This window comes from Pristiophorus japonicus, chromosome 6 (genome assembly GCF_044704955.1).
Source record: "Pristiophorus japonicus isolate sPriJap1 chromosome 6, sPriJap1.hap1, whole genome shotgun sequence".
Taxonomy (NCBI): domain Eukaryota; kingdom Metazoa; phylum Chordata; class Chondrichthyes; family Pristiophoridae; genus Pristiophorus; species Pristiophorus japonicus.
Genome location: NC_091982.1, coordinates 31,422,185 through 31,447,408, shown reverse-complemented (window position 1 = coordinate 31,447,408; position 25,224 = coordinate 31,422,185). Strand labels below are relative to the sequence as shown.

At 45.2% G+C, this 25,224-nt stretch overlaps 1 protein-coding gene across 2 annotated transcripts in view; it reads left to right on the top strand.

The window, feature by feature from the left end:
• The first annotated feature begins 5,170 nt into the window (after nucleotides 1-5,170).
• Nucleotides 5,171-25,224, top strand: part of lnx2b (ligand of numb-protein X 2b) — a 76,372-nt gene continuing 56,318 nt past the window's right edge. Inside the window, exon 1 of one of the 2 annotated variants that reach the window (XM_070882009.1) lies at nucleotides 5,171-5,413. The gene's annotated coding sequence lies outside the window, so the exon portion shown is untranslated. Of the gene's footprint in view, nucleotides 5,414-6,142; nucleotides 6,228-25,224 lie in introns of those variants that run through there. The other variant, XM_070882010.1, reaches the window with a different exon arrangement.

Sequence of the window (25,224 nt, the reverse complement as noted above, 5' to 3'; positions counted from 1 at the left end):
TAACCTGTCCAAGTCACCCTGCAGCCTCTTAGCATCCTCCTCACAGCTCACACCGCCACCCAGCTTAATGTCGTCTGCAAACTTGGAGATATTACACTCAATTCCTTCATCCAAATCATTGATGTATATTGTAAATAGCTGGGGTCCCAGCACTGAGCCCTGCGACACCCCACTAGTCACTGCCTGCCATTCTGAAAAGGACCCGTTCATCCCGACTCTTTGCTTCCTGTCTGCCAACCAGTTCTCTATCCACATCAGTACATTACCCCCAATACCATGTGCTTTAATTTTGCAGTGTGGGCTGGCCCGTGCTGCCCCTGGGCCCTCGCCTCTTCTGGGCCCCAAACTCACGCCTCTCCTTGGCCCCGATCACGTCCCTCTACAATCTCTCACCGCTCCTTCGCCCCAACCTCGCCGCTCCTGTTGTACCTGCCCGCGCTCCAATCAGCGACCTGGATCTTGGTGACATCCAACCCAGTCGCCCTCTTCGCTGCCGTTGTTCTCCTGCTCCAGCACGTGCTGCTCCCTGGAGTGGTATACCGCCATCCTGCTCCGATGGTGCTCGCAGGCCGGAGGTCGGTCAATGAAGTACCAGATGGACAGTGGAACCATATCCCAAGCATGAGTCAGCAATTTCAGGAGTCATGGGAAAGCTGCTCAGGCTTCAATCACCGACCTGGACTTTGCTGACGTCACTCTTCGCTGCCATTGCCCTCCTGCACCAGCTCGCACTGTACCTTGTAGCAGCATGCCTGCATACTGCTTCTAGAGCTCCGCACGCCCCAGTAATAGACTGATGAACCAGGTCAGAGGATGCGGAGTCAGGGGACAAGTAGCAGAATGGATAGCTTGCTGGCTCAGAGACCCTTTCATCACCAGCTGCTCTCCTCCTCCGTCGGCACCGCGCTTCCACTCAAACAACCCTCCCCTCCCGATCCCCCACCCACCTCCCCTGCTCTCGGTTATCCCCCACCGGGAGGCCAGCATGGTCACCTCTCCTTCATCTCTCCTTTCGTCGCCGGCCATCCGTCCATCCGCTCCTGCTCCACTCGCGCCTCCCTCGTCTCAGAGGGAGATGTACAGCAGGGGAGTATACTGTGGTGTTTCCCAGGGTTCAGTGCTAGGACCACTGCTGTTTTTGATATACATTAATGACTTGAACTCGGGGGTACAGGGCACAATTTTGAAATTTGCAAATGACACAATATTTGGAAGTGTAGTAAACAATGAGAAAGATAGTTATAGACTTCAAGAGAACATAGACAGATTGGTGGAATGAGCAGACACATGGTAGATGAAATGCAATGCAGAAAAGTGTGAGGTAATACATTTTGATAGGAAGAATGTGGAGAGATAATACAAGTTAAATGGTACAACTTTAAAAAGGATACCAGAACATGGAGACCTGATGTGTTTGTGCACAAATTTTTGAAGGTGGCAGGATAGGTTAACAAATCAGTTAATAAAGCATTTGGGATCCTGCGCTTTATAAATAGAGGCATAAAAGCCAGGAAGTTATACTAAACCTATATAAAACATTAGTTCAGCGCTAGCTGGAATATTGTGTCCAATCCTGGACACCACACTTTAGGAAGGATGTGAAGGCTTTGGAGAAGGTACAGAAGAGATTTACTAGAATGATTCCAGGGATGAAGGATTGCAGTTACATGGATAGACTGGAGAAGCTAGGATTGTTCTCCTTGGAGCAGAGAAGGCTAAGTGGAGATTTTGATAGAATGGTTCCAGGGATAAAGGTTTGCAGTTACGTGGATAGACTGGAAAAGCTGGGATTGTTCTCATTGAAGCAGAGACGGCTAAGAGGAGATTTGATAGAAGTGTTTAAAATCATGAAGGATTTAGTAAAAAAAGAATAACTGTTTCCAATGGCGTAAGGGTTGATACCCAAAGGGCACAGATTTAGGTGATTTGCAAAAGAAGTAGAAGAAAAAAGAAATTATGCAGCGAGTGGGTAGGATTTGGAATGCACTGCTTGATATCTGCAAAGGGATATAGACAGGCTAAGTGATTGGGCAAAAAATTGGCAGATGGAGTATAATGTGGGAAAATGTGAGGTTATCCACTTTGGTAGGGAAAAAAAAGCAAATTACTATTTAAATGGAGAGAGATTACAAAATGCTGCAGTACAGAGGGATTTGGGGGTTCTTGTACATGAAACACAAAAAGTTAGCATGCAGGTACAGCAAGTAATCAGGAAGGCAAATGGAATGTTGGCCTTTATTGCAAGGGGGATGGAGTATAAAAGCAGGGAAGTCCTGCTACAACTGTACAGGACATTGGTGAGACCACACCTGGGGTACTGCGTACAGCTTTGGTCTCCTTATTTAATGAGCGATATACTTGTAGTGGAGGCAGTTCTGTGAAGGTTCACGAGGTTGATTCCTGAGATGAGGGGGTTGTCTTATGAAGAAAGGTTGAGCAGGTTGGGCCTATACTCATTGGAGTTTAGAAGAATGAGAGGTGATCTTATTGAAACGTATAAGATTCTGAAGAGGCTTGACAAGAATAGATGCGGAGAGGATGTTTTCCCTCGTGGGGGAATCAAGAACTAAGGTGCATAGTTTCAGAATAAGCAGCCGCCCATTTAAAATGGAAATGAGGAGGTATTTCTTCTCTCAGAGGGTCGTGAAACTTTGGAATTCTCTACCCCAGAGAACTGTGGAAGCTGGATTATTGAATATATTTAAGGTGGAGATAGACAAATTTTTGAACAATAGTGGAGTCAAGGGTTACGGGGAGCAGGCAGGGAAGTGGAGTTGAGGCCAAGATCAGATGAGCCATGATCTTATTGAATGGCAGAGCAGGCTCGAGGGGCCAACTGGCCTACTCCTGCTCCTATTTCTTATGTTCTTATGTTGATAGGGTGGTGGATACAATCATCCTCGACCTCGAGGGACTGCCTATGATGATGATGATGGTGGTGGATACAGATTCAATAGTAGATTTCAAAAGGGAATTGGATAAATACTTGAAGGAGAAAGTATTTCGGTGTTATGTCTTTAGATGCTCTGATAATGACTCCACGAGGCAATGTGTTGTACTTAAACTGTAGTGACCTTAGTCCTTTATTGATAACTCCAGAGTGAGGATCACACCTGGTGACCTAACTTTTATACTAGGCCTGGTACACCTGTACAGGTAACCTGCAAGTCTCCCACTGTTGTGCCCTCTGGTGGCACACCCTGTAATAATACAAGCAGTAACCATGTTGGATGCATGACATCAGTCTCCCCCCCCCCCAGCCTTTAGTGCAAATCACCTTCATGCATTGACTGTGCTCTAGGCTTAGCTCTATCTGGTTGACCCTTGGAGGGTAGTTTCCATCTTGGGTGAGTAGGTGGTGTTTCATTGGCAGTAGAGGTGCTGGTGGTTTCTGTTTATGCGTCCATGACCACTCCATTCTCCTCCCCCTCCTCCCAACATATAGATTATGCCGGTGGCTCATTACATTTAAGTCCAGAAAAAAAAATCATTTACATCATTACATTTGTGGTACAGTTGTGAGGCAAGTACATTTGACTGGTGAGGCACATACTTGATGTATACTTAGAATCAGTACTGGTGTCAACACCGGTGCATGAGGACAAACTACTACCAGGTAGTCTGGTGGCGGCGCGGTGCCCAGTGCTGGCAGTGGGAACCCAGTTGGCTCAAGTTGCCTGCTCTCGGGGCCTTTGCCAATGCTCCTAGCGTTGGGCAGGTTCACAGATGCCTGTGACCTCCCTGTCCTTTCCTTGAGCCCCGGGTCGCTGCTACTCCTCAGGGCAGTGTACAGGGAACTGCTGACTCGCTTGCCTGGGCATTATTTGGTTTTGGATCCTGGCTGGTCACGGTCCCATTTGGGAGAACCATTGCTGGTGACCCTTCGTTCCCGGGTGTAGTCTTGGCATCGATAGGGTCTGGGGGCTGCACCTTAGCACAGTTTGCTCTTTCAGGCATGTGGCGATTGGTGCCATCGGGTGCCTGAGAGGTGGAGCTGATCGGGGGTAGGGTATCGATACTGGTGCCGTTGCCCTCTTGAGATCGCTTGCTCTGCAGCTTGTATGTATTGGCTGTTTGTGGCCACACTCCATGGTACATAACTCTGGTCCCAGGGACGCTAAGCTACTACATTGGGTAACTCGCTGGATCTGTGTGCTCCCGATGGGTGTCTGCCCGCTGCATTGACTGTTTGCAGTTGAAATCCTACATCGCACAACGTTTCATTACGATGCAATGTGTTGTACTTGAACTGTATTGACCTTAGTCCTTTATTGATAACTCCAGAGTGAGGATCACACATGGTGTCCTGCCTTTTATACTAGGCCTGGCACACCTGTACAGGTAACCTACAAGTCTCCCACTGCGGTGCCCTCTGGTGGCACACCCTGTAATAGTACAAGCAGTAACCATGTCGGATGCATGATATTAGGGATATGGGGAAAGAGCGGCAAGAGCGGGATTAACTGGATTGCAAAAGAGCTGGCACAGACTAGATGGGCCGAATAGACTCCTTCTGTGCTGTACTATTCTATAATACATGGTGCTACACCATGTTGTTCTTTCATGTGCCCAAAAGAGGATGACAGTCATTTTTATAAACTCAAAGATCGTAAATCCAGCCACACTTTCAAATATCCCGCACTGCAAGCGCCGAGCTTCAACCAGGAGGAGTTGGTCATGGTTGGAGCTCGCTGCTCTTCTGAAAATGGAGTTGACTGTGCGTTTTACCAGTTGCCATCTGGTTCAGTTCAGTCTGGAAAATACAACCTCAAAAGATATTTTTTAATGTAATGCCAAGGCGTGGAGGAGTTGGTTATCACGGATAATAAGATTTCCAAAGAATATTCTTCTGTTCAATAAAAATTTCAGATATAATCCTACACTGTGTCCCTTGTCTGGTTTTGGGTTGGGCTTAAATGTGACAATCCTAGTTGCAAATCTAAGTATCTTTCATGAAATGACTAGTTGCATTTTGCAGCGAGATACAATCCACACCGAGAGAGCACTCATATTTCGCAGCTAAATTATTAAACCCAAGGGCTCTTGATCACACATGAGTGAGCCAGAACTTCTCCAGAGTGGCTGGCTGACGCACAGGTCTGCATGCTGACGCAGCCCGCCTCCCAAACGTCAGTTCCTTTCTTTTGTTTCCCCTTTCCCAAAAGGATTAGGTGAGGAACGAGTCTGCAGTCAAAGAGTGTAGACTGTGCACCTCAACGCGATGGCGATGGGCAATTCAGTACAACGGTGAACGCGATCTGAATGTGTCTCTTTTGTTTTGCTGTGGGGGGAAAGATCTGTGTTTGGAAGCGTTCGTTTCGCGAAATAATGGACTTTTTCTGTTCCTGCTCAATCAAACAAGGACTCGTTCGACTTCGTTAATTCCCTCCCACTTTCCGGAAAAGATCCACAGGTAAGTTTCAGGCGCAGGCAAACCTGAAATTAACCGGCGCGTTCGTTGCTGGCGGTGTTTGATCGGCTGGTCTCCGATTCAGATAGTGTATTTAATTTTTTTTAATGATTGTTTCCCCAGCTCTTTGTTCTGTAGATGGATGGTGATTGGCGTCAGGCAGGGAAATGAGTTGAGCAGGTAGAGAGGGAGGGATATGTATGTATGGTGGCGCAGGTTACTGGAGAATGAAATGACCGACACTTGCTCCACTTGTTAGTGGCGGGCTAGCAATTAGGTTTGTTTAAAAAAAAATACAATAAAAAAAAAATTACAGCGCTGGGACAAAAAAATCCCCAATCCAGGACACCAAAACAGTGAGATTGCATGGAAATGACAGCAGGGAGTGAAATCGCAGTGCAGAGTCCGAACCGAGCGATCGTGTTGGAATTACAATAATGGGGCATTGACATCCCAGACTTCGGGATCGTGTTGGGTTTATTACAATAGTGGGACTGAGATTAAGTATAAATTAGTTGTAGGATTAATCCAGTTGTACGAATTTGAGTGTTCGACACTTGGATATTGTTGACGGTCAAGTTGGAGATCACAGGACCGATGGCATCTTTGGGAGTTTGCAATTTCCATCCCATTGAATTTCTGGGCACCGAGACCGAGGTTCTCGCTGATAACATCCGGCAGTGCGAAATCACATTTCAATTGCAGTTATTGAATTGAACTGTAAAAACGATCGGAAGCGTTGCAGCCTGTTAATCCGAATATTTAAAGTGCATGAAGACACCAAACGCAGATCGAATGATAATTGGCCCCGGCTGAGGTGAGGTGGTCGCAACAAATCGCTTCTATTTGGGGGGAGTGGGGGGAGGGAGGTGATACAATGTATACTGGGCCTTTGGACAAGTCAGGCAGGTAAAACAGGTTAAGATGCAGGATTCAGGTGCAGGGTTTATTTATCTTCGAGTTAGTGTTCCAAATCTACATTTTGTTATTCAAATATTTGGAATGTCCCCCAAAGTCATGATTTTCACTGTTTTATTTTGTAATACTGTACCTCATCTATACTGCAAAGCCAGTTGTAAATAGGTGTGAAGCTGCTGGTGTTCTGAATTCATTCTTTACATGAAGAACAACGTTCCAGAAACTTGTCTTTTCTCTTTACAGATGCTGAGTGGCCCACTGTGTATTTCCAGCATTTTCTGTTTTTATTTCACTCTTGTTTACATTGTGGGCTGTACTCAAAGCACTGAACATTTGCAGTTACTTAAAATTTCCATTTGCTGATTTAAAGACGGTTTTACTTTGAGCGAGTGCTGCTGATAGCAGGCACATTACTCCTTGTCTTGGTGGCACTCACAATCAAGATGGCTGCTCCCAGAGAGCTAACATCATCGAAAGAACCGCAAATGTGTGGGTTTTGAGAGCTGCTGTTAGATCAGTTGGCTTTTGTGCATGCCTGCTGAGCATCTGGAGCCAATCCCACATACCTATATGTTTGCATCATAATGCTGTTTGTACTATGACATGAGCATGCAGATGTGCCAAACCATCTCGTAGTCAATTCCTAGCCTTTACTATTTATATTATGCTACTGTTGGGGCACTTTAATTTGGGATTATTATTAATTCAGCTGCCTGCAGTTTACAGATGTTGTTGCATTGTTGCCTGACAATTTCTAATGCAACCTACACAATTTCTAATGCAACCTAGATGATGCATACAATTTGCCAAACTTGGACTGTCGTTTGATTTTTGTTTCTGATTTTGAAACTCAGACCTTGATTACACAATTGTAAATATTTGGGATCGAGCATCTGGGATAAGTGTCTTTTGAAATTAGACAAATAGTATCGTCAGTTAATCAGGCTGTGTAATTATAATGCTATGCTTAATTTATTTCCTGCTATTCAAAGCAGGATTAACATTCTCGGCCATTACTTTAATAATGAAATTGCCATCAAACCACTTGATAAGTGCAAACTGAGCATTGTTGCAGGTGAGTCCTCATTGACCTGATTTCTGCTGGGATGGCTGAAGACATTCTCTAATCTGGATCAAACTTACCTAGCAGAAACTGAAGTAGTTAACGTTAAAATAAAAGTGGAAAGGTTACACTCCAATTTTTAAAAGTAGAGAACAACCCATTTAATTTCCAATGAAATTTCAATGGAACAGTGCTTTCTAAGACGGGGATTTTCTCTCCCACAGCAACCTCTCATAAAGCCTATCACTGTGGACTGAGGAAATATAACAGTCAGCTTTATCATTCAAATATCAGCTCTAGGCTGGTCTTTCTTAAATGCCCATTATTAGCAGTCTCTTGAAGAAACTCTTTACCTCCTTTTTCCAAGAGAACATTTAAATGTTCCTCCTACAATTTTGAAATTCTTTTTTCTTGAAATATAACATTTTCCGATGGCATCATATAACTATATTGTGAATTTTTTTGATATGCAAGGTTTCAACTGACTACTTATTCTCTAACACAGTAGCTGTTGAATGAAAACATACCAAACAAACCTGTGCAGTGTGAAATCTGTGATAATGATTAAATATGCTATATTTATCCATAATTATAACAGCTTACTATTGTAATGTTACATTTCAGTCAATACTGGTTGTTACATATTTTGTGAAGCTGTCAGTAGGAACAGGAGTAGGTCATTCAGCTCCTCACGCCTGTTTCGCTATTCAATTAGATCTGTATCTCAACTCCATATACCTGCCTTGGTTTCCATAATCCTGAATACCCTTGCCTAACATCGGTCTCGGTTTTGAAATTTTCAGTTGACCCAGCCTCAACAGCTTTTTGGGGGAGAGAGTGCCAGATTTCCAGTACCCTTTGTGTGAAGAAGTGCTTCCTGACATCACCTCCTGAATGGCCTAGGATTAATTTTAAGCTTATGCCACCTTATTCTGTACTCTCTCACATGATGAAATAATTTATCTCTATCTACCCTATCAAATCCATTAATCATCTTAAACATCTCAATTAAATCATCCCTTAATCTCCTATATTCAACGGAATATAAGCCTAGTCTATGCAACCTATTTATCCCTTTTAATCAATAACTTAATACATACATGCTGCACTGGTGAAGTACACATTATCCACAGTATTTTGCTTTTGTACACGTTATCTTTAACATTTAAAGAGCCCTTTCTGCAGTTGTGCACTAGTCTCCTCTAAAAGAGATAGGGTATATTCAAGCAAGCAGTGCATTCCAGATAAGAACATCCTACATTCAGCCCCAGCATCGCAGAACAGGTCCTATTCCATACACAAATATTTGACGGTGGCAGGATAAGTTGATAAGCTGTTTTTAAAATAAACATACAGGATCTGTGGCTTTATAAATAGAGGCATAGAATACAACAGCAAGGAAGTTAAGCTAAACCTTTAGAAATCATTGGTTAGGCCCCAGCAAAAAGTATTGTGTATAATTCTGGGCACCACACTTTAGGAAGGATGTCAAGGCCTTGGGGAGGGCGCAGAGGAGATTTACTGGAATGATACCAGGGATGAGGGACTTCGGTTATGTGGAAAGATTAATAAAGCTGGGATTGTGTCCTTCAGAGCAGAGAAGGTTAAAGGGAGATATAATAGAGGTTTTCAAAATTTTGAAGGATTCTGAGTAAATAAGGAGAAACTGTTTCCACTGGCAGGAGGGTTGGTAACCAGCGCTTTATGATCTGAAATGTTCTGCCTGAAAGGCTGGTGGAAGCAGATTCAATAGTAACATGGGACTAATTGGATAGCTCTTTCAAAGAGCACAGGCACAATGGTGCGAATGGCCTCCTCCTGTGCTGTATGTTTCTACGATTAAGATCGGGACCAGGGAGAATAATTTTTGGAGCAGGGAATTGCTAAATGGGATTAATTATATAAGTTTCTGGCTGCAGTTTGTGCCTGTCTCTAACCCTTGAAGTGAGAGTGCACAGCCGCAGACTGAATGTGAAGTACTTTCTACCCACTGCGGACTGCCAGCAGCAGTTCCCGGGAGACCATCCTTCACTCTGGGAGACTCCCGGACAATCCGGGAAGGTTGGAAACCCTACCCCTGGATCTCCTTTGAAACCTATCTCAGGATGATTTTGAGTGCCTCCTGGGGTACTGGAAACATCTTGTTTATGTTACTTTGTTGCCTTTGAAGTCAGTACAAGAAAGCACAGGTTGAGGCTTCCCTGATGGCTCAGTGAATTTGTCTGGAAAGTAGGTGAATCACAGACCGGAAAGGTTCCAGTCCATTCCTGTGCTAAAGCAACTGATGTCAGATGGGTGTTGGTAGGATGTTACAGTTGCCTATGTCAGCCTTTGGTTAGGGAGTGGGATATTCAGCTGGGTTCCAACTCCTGATCGTTATCCAGTGACCCCTGTTGGATGTACATATGGTCAAATTGCCCAACGACACCCACCGTTCTACTTGGATGAGGTACTGGAGAAAGATTGGTGCCTGTGACAGTGTAGCCCAACAAGGAGTTAAAACAGTTGGGAGAGGGAAAATAGGGGAGAAAATCTAGGAGGGGAGAAAAAACACGCCAAATTATTCCTGAAAAATTGAATCCTCGAGTGTGTTTCTAGAAAAATGCAAATGTTTTACAACTGTATTTTATTGTGACAATCAGTTTCCATATGCGATGACACCATGAAAAATTTGTTTGTACATTGTCAGGTGGGGCTCAAGAATGCAAGAATTCTGTATCAAGTTCACTAATCCACACGCTCACCTCAAGGAGTGGATTGAATTATTTTTCAGGAATTGTAAAACAATTGAGTTTAGTGTCTATTTATGATGAGGTCTTCACGTAATACAATGATGTAATGTGTCCAATATATTTTGTTACTGCTATTTGATCTCCACTTAGATCCTTCTGTGTTGCTAAGCAAAGCATGTCATAGTAGCTCCACCTTGTAATGTGTTTTGACTGTTGTGTTGTTGCCATCACAACTGAGTAAAACCCTGTATGAACAAGGTGTACCCAATAAGTGGCTGAATGTACTGTGCAGTCTGGTATTTAAATGCGCATGATACCAGATTTGTTTAATTCCTGATCAGAGGTTGGGCTGGGAATGAGAAAAATTAGTCAGTGTTTTGACTTCTGATTATTATCTCATAGCTCCTGTAATATGGTGTTCACATCTGATGGGAACAGCGTTGGGCTCGGCAATGATTCCTCCTGCAGTCAGGCAATTTGCTGGCAATCACTATCTCACAGGTGGGAACTGGCCCTTTGGCAATATACTAAAGGGCTCCCTGCCAGTACTTGTGGAACTATATCCAATTATGGGTCACTGCTTTACGAGGAGGGGGCAGGGAGGGTGGCCCCAAAATCAATCAAAACAATTGGTTTTTGTTCCCTCCAATTTTTGCTGCTCTGCTGGATGTGTTGACGCCCTTACTTGGTTGGATTCGTGAAAAGCAGTGACTCTCTGGTAATCACCCCAAGTGGCTATTGCTCATGTGTAAGCTTTGAGAATGAGTGTGGAGGACAACACAGTTAGGTCTGCCTTTCTCTTCAGCTAAGCATCCACACATTACCAATTCCAGTAAGGGTCACTGGATTGTGGTCAGGAGTAGAAACCCATGTTAAATCTTTGCTAACCTAGAGTACTGAGGTTAGATGTAGCGCCCCCGCCCCTGCCCCTGCCCCTGCCCCTGCCCCTGCCCCTGCCCCTGCCCCTGCCCCTGCCCCTGCCCCTGCCCCTGCCCCAGCCAGCTAACTCAGCATAGGTTGAGTCTGGGACCTTCCTGGTCAGAGATGGTACTTCACCTTTGAGTCATAATGACCATGTTACTTTACTCACAAGTTGCCCTTTCAGCCCCATTGGCAGTGATATTTATATTATATTTATATGTCACACTTCCAGCAAGAACATCGGGTCTTAATTACTTATGGTTGCACAAGGTAAAGAACATGTATTTAAAAATTGCAAAATGGCTGCGTCAGCTTCATGTAAGGATAGGTTTGTCTCTGACGCCTTCTGCAGTTGAATGGGTCAAATGCAGAGAATGACCACTTTGGTGAGGCACCGGAGGGCCGCCGGTCACCATGGAACTGCACGTCAGCAGGATTCGTATTTTCGGTGTGGGAGGGAGAGAGAGGTGGGTGAGGTGGAGAGAAAATCCTGTAGAAAATGACCCAGATGAGTGAACAGAGGCCTTTGGGTTGGAGACTAGTGACGCAACACTGATCTCCATCACTCTATATGTGTTTTAGAGGCTAGTCCAGAAAATGGACACCCAGTATTCTGGGCATGTGATCAGCTCTTAATTCAGTTGGCTTCCACTGGGGCCCACATGAGAGCAGAGGCAGCGGGTAGTGTAGACAATTCTTTCATTCACAAAAAAACTTTAAGAACACTTAAAAAGAAAATCAGCCCACTGTGTGTCATGTAATGGTGCAGTTTTATGACACAAGGTATACTGCCACCTGCTCAGGATCTTTAATGACCCAAAATAGAGGTCATAGTTCCAGCAACACATCAAGAGACCCAGAAAAAGGTGGGTCTCCAATCCGATTGTGGAGGCGGGTAAATTTGTATTTGCTGGGTCTGATACGACCTGGAGACGAGATCAGCCCTGATCTTATTGAATGACAGAGCAGGCTCGAGGCCTACTCCTGCTCCTATTTCTTATGTTCAGACAGCACAAGACTGCTGGGAGCCACTAACAGTATAACTAGAGTCATGTAAAAGCAGCTTAAATTTTGCTGCATACAAGAAATTAAATTATAAGCATAAGTGAAACTTTTTTCCCCCTACAGCATATTGATACCTGTATGCCAACTAAGCTTGGTGACAACACTGTTGTACAATTGCAGTATTAATGATTTCCATCAATAAACAGCACCAGATTGAGACAGAAAACAGAAGCTGACCTTAAGATGTACACCTCAGAGTGCAGTTGACCTTTTCAGGCCTGTTGTATGTAATAGTTGCAAATGGCTACTTTCTGCTTAATTCAGATTGATTGCAGAAGTTGCTCTGGTTCTGCAATGAATGGCACGGCAGCTGGAAAGGGCTTTCTAAGGCTTGATTACATTGAAAGAGGTTTTTGAGCATTATATTTTTTCTGTTGTTTTTGAAATCTGGGTAGGTGGTCTAGCACGGAAAAGGAACAAGAGTAAGGTGACATTAATCTTCCTGGTTAAAGGAAGGCAATTTATTACACGCAGTAATGTGGTGAATAGAGAAATAACCTGTGACTCAGTCGCTGGAATAGCAAAACCCTAACTGACCAGGTCAAAAGCCTTAGTAAATATTGACCATGGTCACACTCCATTTCAGTTCAGTGAATACTTTCTGTAAATTTAATTTCTTCTGTGGCTTGGTGTTAAATGTATCTGTTTGTCTGTAACACTGTTGTGAATGAAGCGCCTTTGGACGTTTTGCTATGTTAAAGTTGTTAGTAATAATTTTTAATAGTCAGCTGACAATTAGAAATTCCATTTTGGATAGTTTTTTTCCTGAAAGTGTGCTGCTCTGATGTTTGTATAATATTTGTGTGGAATAGTCAGTGCTGATGAGGTGGGGAGAGTGGATACAACATTACCAGGGCTCCAAGCTCCGAGTGGGGTACATCTATGTTTACCAGCACCCGAAGCTTGGGGAATGGGGAAAGTTATTTGTTTTCTGTTAAATAAACTTAAAATCTTGTAACACTTTATTAAACAACGATAAATTACAAATATTAATTTTCTAAATTCCATTCGATTTATAATCTACAGCAAATTTTGAAATGTAATTAATTGACAATAAAGCTCGGCATATAGGGACAGTTCCCAATGAAGGTGATATACCGAGCCCCCAAATTCCTCTCAAAGGGCCTGTGAATACCATCTCTAGAAATTCTTCAAACCAGAGTTACTGTGAGAGTGCTGTAAAATCTAGCACAATTTACATTTTATATCAATTGCATTTCATTTCGCTGAAGTGTTGCTTCTCTCTTTAATATTATTACATTTGCTATGTGTGCCACACACTCCTTATTTGGGCATCACCTTCTGTGGCCCAGCGTGATGCTTGCAGTGGCAGTTTCGTAAACTCCAGAAACTGCAAATCCGATACCTTATACTTATAGTATTACTGACACACTCTTGAGGGAAATTTGTTGATTCTGACTTTCGGGCGGGTGGGGAGACACACACACACACACACTCAGGAGGTCCACTAGGTTATATATTCGAAATATTTCCTCTCCCGAGAGAATATTTATCCCTCAATTGACATTGCTTAAACAGATTATCTGTTTGTGGAACCTTGCTGTGTGCAAATTGGCTGCTACGTTTCCTACATCATCATCATGGGCGGTCCCTCGAACGAGGATGACTTGTTTCCACATGAGTTCACAGATGTTTCAATGAAGGACCCGATGTTCCAGTCTTGAACTCCAATTGAGGGGGTGGAAGATGCCTGTGCGTGGATTTTATTAACGTGTGGTGACCGTTGCACATCAGCCACCACGCGGGCTCGATAGAGCTAGGCCTTTATCCAGTGGCAAGGGCTGAACCAGTACGACTGGAGACCTGCTCTGCTGCACGGACCTAGTGCGCACACATATCACAGTGTGGGCAGACCCATGCTGCCCCGGGCGCTCGGCTCTTCTGGTTCCTGTATCCTCATTGTCGCACCTTTGCTCACGATGTTTCAGGGCCCAGCACTCCAGCTCTATTTATAGCCCCGACCTGCGGTGGTATTTTCACACAGGTCAGGGCAGCCCACAATGTTCCAAGGCCTGGTGCTCCAGCTCTATTTATAGCCCCGACCTGCAGTGGTGGTCTCACACAGATTGGGACGACCCACGCTGTTTCATATGGTTCCTACTTTACAGGACAGAGTCGACATATTTACTGAGGCATACGAAAGCATGGGCCTTACGCTAAACATCCGTAAGACAAAGGTCCTCCACCAGCCTGTCCTCACCACACAGCATTGCCCCCCAAAATTCATGGCACACCCCTGGACACCGTGGACCACTTCCCATATCTCGGGAGCCTCCTATCAACAAGAGCAGGCATCGACAATGAGATCCAACACCGCCTCCAGTGCGCAAGTGCAGCCTTCGGCCACTTGAGGACAAGCGTGTCTGAAGACCAGGCCTTCAAAACTGCCACCAAACTCATGGTCTACACAGCTGTAGTAATACCTGCCCTCCTGTATGGCTCAGTGACATGGACCATGTACAGTAGACACCTCAAGTTGCTGGAGAAATATCACCAACGATGTCTCCGCCAGATCCTACAAATCCCCTGGGAGAACAGGCACACAGCGTCCTCATTCAGGCTAACATCCCCAGCATTGAAGCACTGACCACACTCGATCAGCTCCGCTGGGCAGGCCACATAGTCCGCATGTCAGACACGAGACTCCGAAAGCAAGTGCTCTACTCGGAACTCGTCCACGGCATACGAGCCAAAGGTGGCAGCGGAAACGCTACAAGGACACCCTCAAAGCCTCCCTGATAAAGTGCGACATCCCCACTGACACCTGGGAGTCACTGGCCCAAGACAACCCTAAGTGGAGGAAGTGCATCCAAGAAGGCGCTGAGCATCTTGAGTCTCAACACCGAGAGCGTGCAGAAATCAAGCGCATACAGCGGAAAGAGCGTGCGGCAAACCAGTCCCACCCACCCCTTCCCTCAACAACTATCTGTCCCACCTGTTACAGAGTCTGTGGCTTTCATATTGGATGGTTCAGCATCAAAGAACTCCAGGAGTGGAAGCAAGTCTTCCTCAATTCCGAGGGACTGCCTATGATGATGATGACATTACAACAGTGACCACTCTTCAAAAAGTACTTCATTGGCTGTAAAGTGCTCTGAGATATCCAGAGGTCCGGAAAGGTGCAATCCTTTCTTTCATTTAAGTGGCTATTTTTCACATGGGAACCCGGAGAGTGAACAGACTATTCTACTATGAAGGTACATCACAGCCGAGCCCAATTGTGCCTTCATAGAAACATAGAAACATAGAAAATAGGTGCAGGAGTAGGCCATTCGGCCCTTCAAGCCTGCACCGCCATTCAATGAGTTCATGGCTGAACATGCAACTTCAGTACCCCATTCCTGCTTTTTTATTCCTGGTGATGACTATTTTATTACTGTTTTTGCTGCCTCTTCCTGACCCTGCCTCTTTCTGTTAAAACCATCCTATAAGTGCAAAAACAATCATTTCAGCATTAGGAGTGGAGGGCTGAAATGTACAGAGGTAGTTGTATACTATGAATAAATTATAACTGGCATCATACTGGGACCCCTGTGTAACCTGTTTGCAAAAAGTTTCAATGTTAACTTTAAAAAAAAAATGTTTTAAACGACTCTTTAAAAAAAAAGTCACCGCAATCATGAGTTGGAGTTTTTGTGGTGTCTGCAGTGTTGATAGCTGCTGGTGGTGGTGAAGGAATGAAAATGAGGAGTACAGTAGGATGGCAGCCGGGCCACGAAGAAACTGAGATGATGAGTAAGTCCAAGAGAAGCAGGTGTGGAACAGGCTGAAGTAATGTTCAAAGATAAATAGTGAAAAGAGAGGGCAGGAAAGAAAATAAGAGGGGAGGGGGAGATTAACAGAGCAGCATACTTGGAAGCAGACAGAATAAATTAACAAGGGGCTGAATGGACAGAATTTTAAAGTTTTTATAAGCTAGTTTTGGAGGTGTTTATTTGTCAGTAGAGTTTTGTGTCCTCAGTTTATTTTCGCAGAATGTGTGATGCATGTGATTTTGTTGGCGGTCCCAGGCGGCACCTGTAATTCAGTGTAAAAGGACTGCTCGACTCTGGAGATCACAGACGTGTAAAAGTAATGACCACAGGCTACCCTGATGACTCGGTTAGCAAAAGGTACAGCCTGTGGTCATTACTGAACCATACTGACCAAGAAAATCCCAATGTCACTCCCTGGTCTGGTGAGTTAGCTGAGCTCTGCTGGAGTAAATAACTCTGATGAGATGGTGCAGTGAAGCGTTGAATTTATTTAACTTCAGTGCCAAATAGAAGAAAGTGGAAGCTCAAAAAAAACACAAGGTTTCATTTACACCAGTGAGAGTTTGTTTGCCTCCCATCAATGTGCAAAGTCATGTTTCAGATTAACTTTCAAAAGGGTACACCTGTAATTGAAATGTGAAGTATGGATGTCTGTTATTACATGGTGTGCTGTCAGTCATGATTCAGCAGGAAAATCACTGCACACTGTAAAATTATTAATCATATCCTCTCATAACTGCTGCACTGCCCTTTCTCTGCTTACTTCAAGGTAAATTTCCCAACCTTTCGAGATTCTGTTCATTATTAACTAAAGTGAGATTCGGTAATATAAATAAAGCAGGGAGCAGTGGGCAGATCTCTCTCCATTTTCTCAGAAGGTTCATGCTGATTAGCATACAGCCAACAGGCAGATAGCAGCCAGATGATGAAATGGAAAACAAGTTGACTTGTTGCCAAGCCTCTACCTTTGAATAAGGGCCTATAGCAAAGCTGGCTCACAGCTTACTTGCAAATACATGTCCTGGTAAAGGTTGTTACTATTAATAATGGGTGGGGTTGTTTGACGACTTTGTACAGTGACAGGTGTGTTCTTTTTGGACAAAAGATATCCTTACTCTAGCTGTGCACATTTAATAAAAGAAATGCGAGAGGTAGCATAGATCCTGTGACGTTATTCTCAAGAGCTGATGCCTGCAACAGTTGGCCTGTTGTGATATTTGTTACTGAATTGTTTTCAGATTGAAATCAAAAACATCCATTTAAGAGTATCACCTTTTAATTAGACTGTAGGTCAATTTACAAAGATCGCTTTCATGCATTATGAGCTCCTTTAAGCCCCTATGTCCAGCGAATGAAATGTACATGTTAATAACCTGCATGAATTTCCTGTAGGTAAAATCCAAATGAACAAACTATCGAGTTCATATATAACATATGCCTTTAAACACATTTTTAAAAACTTGCTTTGCACATACCCACCACTGTAGAGATCCTGGCTGTTGCTAGGGTAAGGTTTCATAGACTCCGATCACCCTTGCATTAATTCAGACAGAGAGCTATTTAATGAAGAGGGATATAACAGCTGAGCTCGATACTATTCCAACCCAACATACCCTTTAGCACGGAGTGACTGGATAGTAAATAGGATTAAAAATACTAGCTGAATTTCTTTATCCTAGTCCTGAGGCAATTACACCCTACATCTGATGGGAAGAATTATTTGGGTAAGTGATGGTGGCAGTTCTTTGTAGAACTAACTCCTCCCTTTAACCTGACAACTGTTGGTCCAGTTTCCTGCAGTCCAGTGAGAGGGGATTGCTTGATTCCTGCCACAGCATATGTTTCACTGCTTTGTAAATTTCCCTGTGAGTCCAGTGATGACCCTGGTGGTCTGTAGTTATAGAATTTCCTTTCCAGATAATTTTCTTCCTTCCCATCCCTACAAATTGAAAACAAAGGCATACAATGTGGCCAGAGGATTGGGAATTTTTTAAAAGCCAGCAGAGAACGACTAAAACAAATGATTGAGAGGGAAGATAGATTGTGAAAGTAAACAAGCACAAAATATAAAAACAGATAGTAAGAGTTTCTACAAGTACATAAAAAGAAAAAAAGTGTCCAAAATAATTGTTGGTCCCCTGGAGGATGAGACTGGGGAACAGGGGAGCAGAGACGTTGAACAAATATTTTGTATCAGTCTTCACGGTAGAAGACACTAAAAACATCCCAATAGTGGATAATCAAGGGGTTATAGATAGGGAGGAACTTAATACAATCACTGGGCTCAATTTTGCCCAAGCCCGTTTTCTGGCGTATTGCCAGGTTTTTAGGTCCAGAAGTGTGGCAGAAATAATTGTACTAACTTTCCCCGATCTTTAAACTGCAATCCGGAGCTACGCAGCGTGTCCAGTCACCTCGGGGGGGTGGAGCCTGCTATCTTGCCGAAAAACACAGCCGGGCCTTCTGCGCATGCACAGGGGAAAAAAACGTATGGACACGCATGCGCAGTACAGCTCTGAGTTTAGCTCAGCTTTAAAAGTCTATGGAATCAGTCTGCTGGAACTGGGGAGTTGTATCCACTGTTAGACCGAATGCTGATTCGTCCCAGCACGCTGCAGACTGTCTGAGTCTGTGTCCCGATTTTATAAGTTTACTAATTTATACTTTTGTAAACCTATATTTAAATTGTTTGGGGGAGAAGTTGATTTAATGCAGCTGTTAAAATCGGTGGAGATCGGGTCCACTGCTTATTTACTGCCGTTGAATCGACTTTGCCTGATGCTGCTTGTTGGAGCCTGTCTGTATATGGCCGAAACCGCCGATTATTATGGCTCCACCGTGTTGTGGATCAAAGGTTCGGTCGCGTGGGAGGACCCCTTAATTATTATAACTTTTAGGACAATCAGATTGGACTTATTTCTTCTTTTATTGGGCTAAATTTATATGCGGCCGGAGAAGGTGCTTAGATTGGAGATCTTACTGTCTCCGGGAGTGGGCGGCAACCTCCGATAACGTGGCAAAGTATATTTAATTGGACCGAAGGAGTTTAACTGTTTGTTCTCCCTACTTAATTCCAAGCTTGCTGGCGTGTCTGCTCCACTGACCCTGGCCCCGAGTACGCACCTGGTCCGCTCCCCTCCCCTAGCCCGGGCCAAATGGCCTTTGATTTACTTACCTGCTCCGATTTCTTTAACTCTCCACAGGGGTTTTCTGGAGAGGCCACATACGCTGGCCTAAGCAGAAATGGAGTAACTATCAGCTGGCCAAGGTTCCCTAAATGGGCAGAATTGGCGAGGGTGGCTGGTTACACCCCCTTTTGGATGAAAAAAAATGTACCTAAAAAAATCGTGTTGGGGATAATATATTAGCATTGATAGAGGATTGGCTCGCAGAAATCAGACTCATGATAATTTCCAGTTGGCAAACAGTGACTAGTGGGGATCGGTGCTGGGTCCTCAACTATTTACAATCTATATTAATGACTTGGATGAAGGGACCGAGTGTAATGTAGCCAAGTTTGCTGATAATACAAAGATGGGTGGGAAAGCAAATTGTGAGGAGGACACACAAAATTTGCAAAGGGATATAGACAGGCTAAGTGAGTGAGCAAATATTTGGCAGATGGAGTATAATGTGGGAAAATGTGAGGTTATCCACTTTGGCAGAAATAATAATAAAGCAAATTTTAATTTAAATGGAGAAAAATTGCAAAATGCTGCAGTATAGAGAGACCTGGGGGCCCTTGTACATGAAACACAAAAAGTTAGTATGTAGGTACAGCAAGTAATTAGGAAGGCAAATGGAATGTTGGCCTTTATTGCAAGGGGGATAGAGTATAAAAACAGAGAAGTCCTGCTACAATTGTACAGGATATTGGTGAAGTCACACCTGGAGCACTGCTCTCCGTATTTAATGAAGGATATACTTGCATTGGAGGCTGTTCAGAAAAGGTTCATTAGGTTGATTCCGGAGAAGAGTTGGGCCTATACACACTGGAGTTCAGATGAATGAGAGGTGATCTTATTAAAACTTATAAGCTAATGAGGGGGCTCGACAAGGTGGATGCAGAGAGAATATTTCCATTCATAGGAGAAACTAAAACTAGGGAACATAGTTTTAAATGAACGGCCCCTTATTCTAAGACTGAGATGAAATGAGAAATTTCTTCTCCTAGGGGGTTGTAAGTCTATGGAATTCTCTGCCCCAGAGAGCTGTGGAGGCTGGGACATTGAATATATTTAAGGCAGAGATAGACAGATTGTTGAGTGATAAGAGTTATGGGGAGCGGGCAGGGAAGTGGAGCTGAGTCCATGATCAGATCAGCCATGATCTTATTGAATGGCAGAGCAGGCTCGAGGGGCCAAATGGCCTACTCCTGCTCCAATTTCTTATGTTCACTGCCTACATAACAATCATTGAGCTCCCGAAGTTAATTAATTGTTTGAAGCATTTTGAGATGTTTCTGAGAAATACAAGCTGCTGTATTAATGCAAGTCTCTCTCTCTCTCTCTCTTTCTCTCTCTCTCTCACACACAGCCTTTCTTTTAGCCTTTGCTAACCTGAACTGTGGATCGGAACCACTGCTGCCTTGGCATGTAGATCCTAAAACTGAGCTTTTGGATTTGTCGAACGCATTTTGGACTGTTGGGAGATTAATCTAAAGTCTAAATGATTCCAGTACTCATTCTAGTCATGATCTTCCTGTTTCAGTATTATCAAAATTTCCTTATGGTTTGTCTGTGTTTTGAAATAGTTCTGTGCTGTTGATGGATATTTTACCCTTAAGGATTCCTGACACAATGGGCCCAAGTTTCCACATGATTTGCACCTGATTTTTAGGAGCAACTGGTGGAGAACGGACTATCTTAGAAATCGCAATTCTCCACTTTTTTTTCTGCAGTTCTAGTCAGGTAGAACAGTTCCACTTTGGAACAGAATTTTTTCTTCAAAAGGGGGCGTGTCCGGCCACTGACGCCTGATTTCAAAGTTTCCACAGTGAAAACGTACTCCAAACTAACTTAGAATGGAGCAAGTGAAGATTTTTGTAGAACTGAAAAAACCTGTTCTACACATTAAAAAATCAGGCGCAGGTTACAAATTAGGCATCCAGAACGAGGTGGGGGGGGGGGGGAGGGGGAGGGAAGGGAAGTCATTAAATTCTATAATAAATCCTTATTTATACTTATACAAATATTATACAAATAAATCCAACCTGAATAAACATTTATAAGCAAAGAAAAGATTAAATAAACCATCTTCCTACCTGTGTGAAAGTGCTTCAGGCAGGCCTTTCGGGACCGAAAGCTGAACGGGCCGGCGGCCCGAGACTTCAGGCAGGGCCCGTCCCCAGCACCAGATTTACAGGTAGGTGGCGTTGGGTCGGGTCGGGGAGGTTCGGTTCGGTTCGGGTCGGGGGGGAGGGAGGGAGAGAGAGGGGGGTGGGGAGGGAGGGAGAGAGAGGGGGGGGGGAGGGAGGGAGAGAGAGGGGGGGAGAGGGAGGGAGAGAGAGAGGGGGGGGAGAGAGGGAGAGAGGGGGGGAGGGAGGGAGAGACAGGGGGGGAGGGAGAGAGAAAGGGGGAAGGGAGAGAGAAGGGGGGAGGGAGGGAGCGAGCGAGAGAGAGGGGGGGGGAGTGAGGGAGAGAGAGGGGGGGAGGAAGGGGGAGGTCAGGTCGGATCCAGTCCGGGGGCGGGGGGGGGGGGGCCGAGTGGGAGTCGAGTCGGGTCGGGTCCTGTCGGAGGGAGGGGGGCGGAGCGGGAGCGGGAGCCGGGTCGGGTCCAGTGGGTAGGGAGGGGGGGCGGGAGCGCGGATCGGGTCGGGTCCAGTCGGGGGGGGGGGGGGGGAGACGGGAGCAGGAGCGCGGGTCGGTGGGGCGGCGGGAGTCGAGTCGGGGGGGGGGGGCGGGAGTCGGGTCGGGTCGGGTCCAGTCGGGGGGTGGGGAGGTAGGGGAGCAGGAGCGCGGGTCAGGTCGGGTCCAGTCGGGGGAGGGGCGGAGTGGGAGCGGGAGTCGGGTCGGGTCGGGTCCATTCGCGGGGTGGGGGGGGGAGGAGCAGGAGCGCGGGTCGGGTCCGGTCCGGTCCGGGGGGTGCGGGGGAGGAGCGGGAGCGGGAATCGGGTCGGGTCCAGTCCGGGGGTGGGGGGGGTGGTGGGGAGCGGGTGTCGGGTCTGGTCGGGGGGGGGAAGCAGGAGCTGGCCGTGGGAGGAGCCTTATTCACGCAGCCCCAGTGAGGCCATTCGGTCAGGGCTAGGGTATGCGTGCTTCGGGCCCCTCCCACACAGTTTCAGGCACCTGGAGCTACTGCACTTGCGTGCCCACTGTAGCGCGCATGTGCAGAGGTCCCGGCACTGTTTTCAGTGCAGGGACCTGGCTCCGCCCCCCCACAGCTCGTGCTGCGCTGCGCCGAGGGCCAGAGGACCTGCAGGGAGGTGGAGAATACCGAGGATTTTTTTAGGCGCACTTTGTGGCGCGAAAAACAGGCGTCCAGGTCGGGACTGCGCCGTTCTAGGCGCGTGTGGAAACTTGGGCCCTATAGGTCTGATTACACAAGGCATAGTTAATTTAGAGAAATCTGATCTAAATATAGTTACTGATTTTCTTATACTTCATTGTTCCCATAGCAGAAAGTGACAAAAGGCAGAGAACTGAATAGCAAATTAAGTTACAGTAATGATGATACACAATACCGGGTATTGTAACTGTCAAAACTATATAACACTGATGTTTCAAACTTACTGTTTGGCCCATGTCACAGTCTGGAACACCACAGGGCAAGTTTAATAGCTATACTGCCAGTGTTGATTTATTCTGTTGGGATGGTGTAGGGTGTGGAGTACTGCTTAACTGTAAAATAGGGTATATATGGTAGAACCAGTGAATGTAGTATATTTGGATTTTCAGAAGGCATTCGGTAAGGGTGCTACACAGGAGGTTGTTATACAAGATTAGGGTTCAAGGGATTGGGGATAATATATTAGGACGGATTGAGGATTGGTTAACAGACAGAAATCAGAGAGTAGGAATAAACGGGTAAGTTTCGGGGTGACAGGATGTACCAAGTGGGGTGCCGCAAAGATCAGTGTTTGGGCCTCAACCAATAACAATTTATGTCAATGACTTGGATGAGGGGACAGAGTGTAATGTATCCATGTTTGCTGATGATACGAAGTTAGGTGGAAAAGTAATCTATGCGGAGGATGCAAAGAGGCTGCGAAGGGATGTAGACCGGCCAAGTGAGAGGGCGAGAAGGTGGCAGATGGAGTATAATGTGGGGAAGTGTGAATGGAAAAGCAGAATTTTTTTAAAAGATGAGAGACTAGTAAATGTTTGTATTCAGAGGGCTTTGGGTGTCCTTGTACATGAATCACAGAAAGTTAACATGCAGGTATAGCAAGAAATTAGGAAGGCAAATGGTATGTTATCCTTTATTGCAAGGCGGTTGGAATACAAGAGTAAGAAAGTTTTGCTGCAATTATATCGGGCTTTGGTGAGACCACACCTAGAGTACTGCGTACAGTTTTGGTCTCCTTACCCAAGGTAGGATATATTTGCCGCCGCCATCTTCGGCAGTCCCCCGGAATCGAGGATGACTTGATTCCACACTAAAGTGAGTTCTAAGGTGACTGATGAGAGCAATGCAGGATCTACAGTCTCTGTCACAGATGTGGCAGACGGTGGTTGGAGGGATGGGTTGATGGGGTGCTTGATTTGTTGTACGCTCTTTCCGCTTTTTGTGCTTGGCTTCCGCCTGCCCCCGGCGAAGAGATTCGAAGTGTTCGGTGCCTTCTCTGATGCTCCGCCTCCACATTGAGTGGTCTTGGGCCAGGGATTCCCAAGAGTTAGTGGGGTTGTTGCATTTTTTCAAGGAGGCTTTGAGGGTGTCCTGAAGCATTTTCTCTGCCCTCGTGGGGCTCGCCTGCCGAGATGTAGCTCGGAGTAGAGTGCTTGTTTCGGAGTCTGGCATCTGGCATACAGACAGTGTGGCCTGCCCACCAGAGCTGGTCGAGCGTGGTCAATGCCGCGATGCTGGGGATGTTGGCCTAAGAGAGAACGATGACGTTGGTGTGCCTATCCTGTCAGTGAATTTGGAGGATTTTGCGGAGGCAGCATTTGTGATACTTCTCCAGTGCTTTGAGGTGCCTACTGTACATAGCCCATGTCTCTGAAGCATATAAGAACATAAGAAATAGGAACAGGGGTAGGCCATACGGTCCCTCGAACCTGCTCCGCCATTCAATAAGATCATGGCTGATCTGATCATGGACTCAGCTCCACTTCCCCGCCCACTCCCCATAACTCCATATCCCTTATCGTTTAAGAAACTGTCTATTTCTGTCTTAAATTTATTCAATGTCCCAGCTTCCACAGCTCTCTGAGGTAGCGAGTTCCACAGATTTACAGCCCTCTGAGAGAAGAAATTTCTCCTCATCTCTGTTTTAAATGGGCGGTCCCTTATTCTAAGATCATGCCCTCTAATTCTAGTCTCCTCCATCAGTGGAAACATCCTCTCTGCATCCAACTTGTCAATCCCCCTCATAACCTTATACATTTCGATAAGATCACCTCTCATTCTTCTGAATTCCAATGAGTAGAAGCCCAACTTACTCAACCTTACCTCATAAGTCAACCCCCTCATCCCCGGAATCAACCTAGTAAACCTTCTCAGAACTGCCTCCAAAGTAAGTATATTCTTTCGTAAATATGGAAACCAAAACTGCATGCAGTATTCCAGGTGTGGCCTTATATAGCTGTAGCAAGAATTCCCTGCTTTTATACTCCATTCCCTTTGCAATAAAGGCCAAGATACCATTGGCCTTCCTGATCACTTGCTGTACTTGCATAATATCCTTTTGTGTTTCATGCACAAGTACCCCCAGGTCCCGCTGTACTGCAGCACTTTGTAATCTTTCTCCATTTAAATAATAACTTGCTCTTTGATTTTTTTTCTGCCAAAGTGCATGACCTCACACTTTCTGACATTATACTCCATCTGCCAAATTTTTGCCCACTCACTTAGCCTGTCTATGTCCTTTTGAAGATTTTTTGTGTCCTCCTCACACATTGCTTTTCCTCTCATCTTTGTATTGTCAGAAAACTTGGCTCCATTACACTCAGTTCTTTCTTCCAAGTCGTTAATATAGATTGTAAACAGTTGGGGTCCCAGCACTGATCCCTGCGGCACCCCACCAGTTACTGGTTGCCAACCAGAGAATGAGCCATTTATCCCGACTCTCTGTTCTCGTTAGTTAGCCAATCCTCTATCCATGCTAATATATTACCCCCAACCCCATGAACTTTTATCTTGTGCAGTAACCTTTTATGTGGCACCTTGTCAAATGCCCTT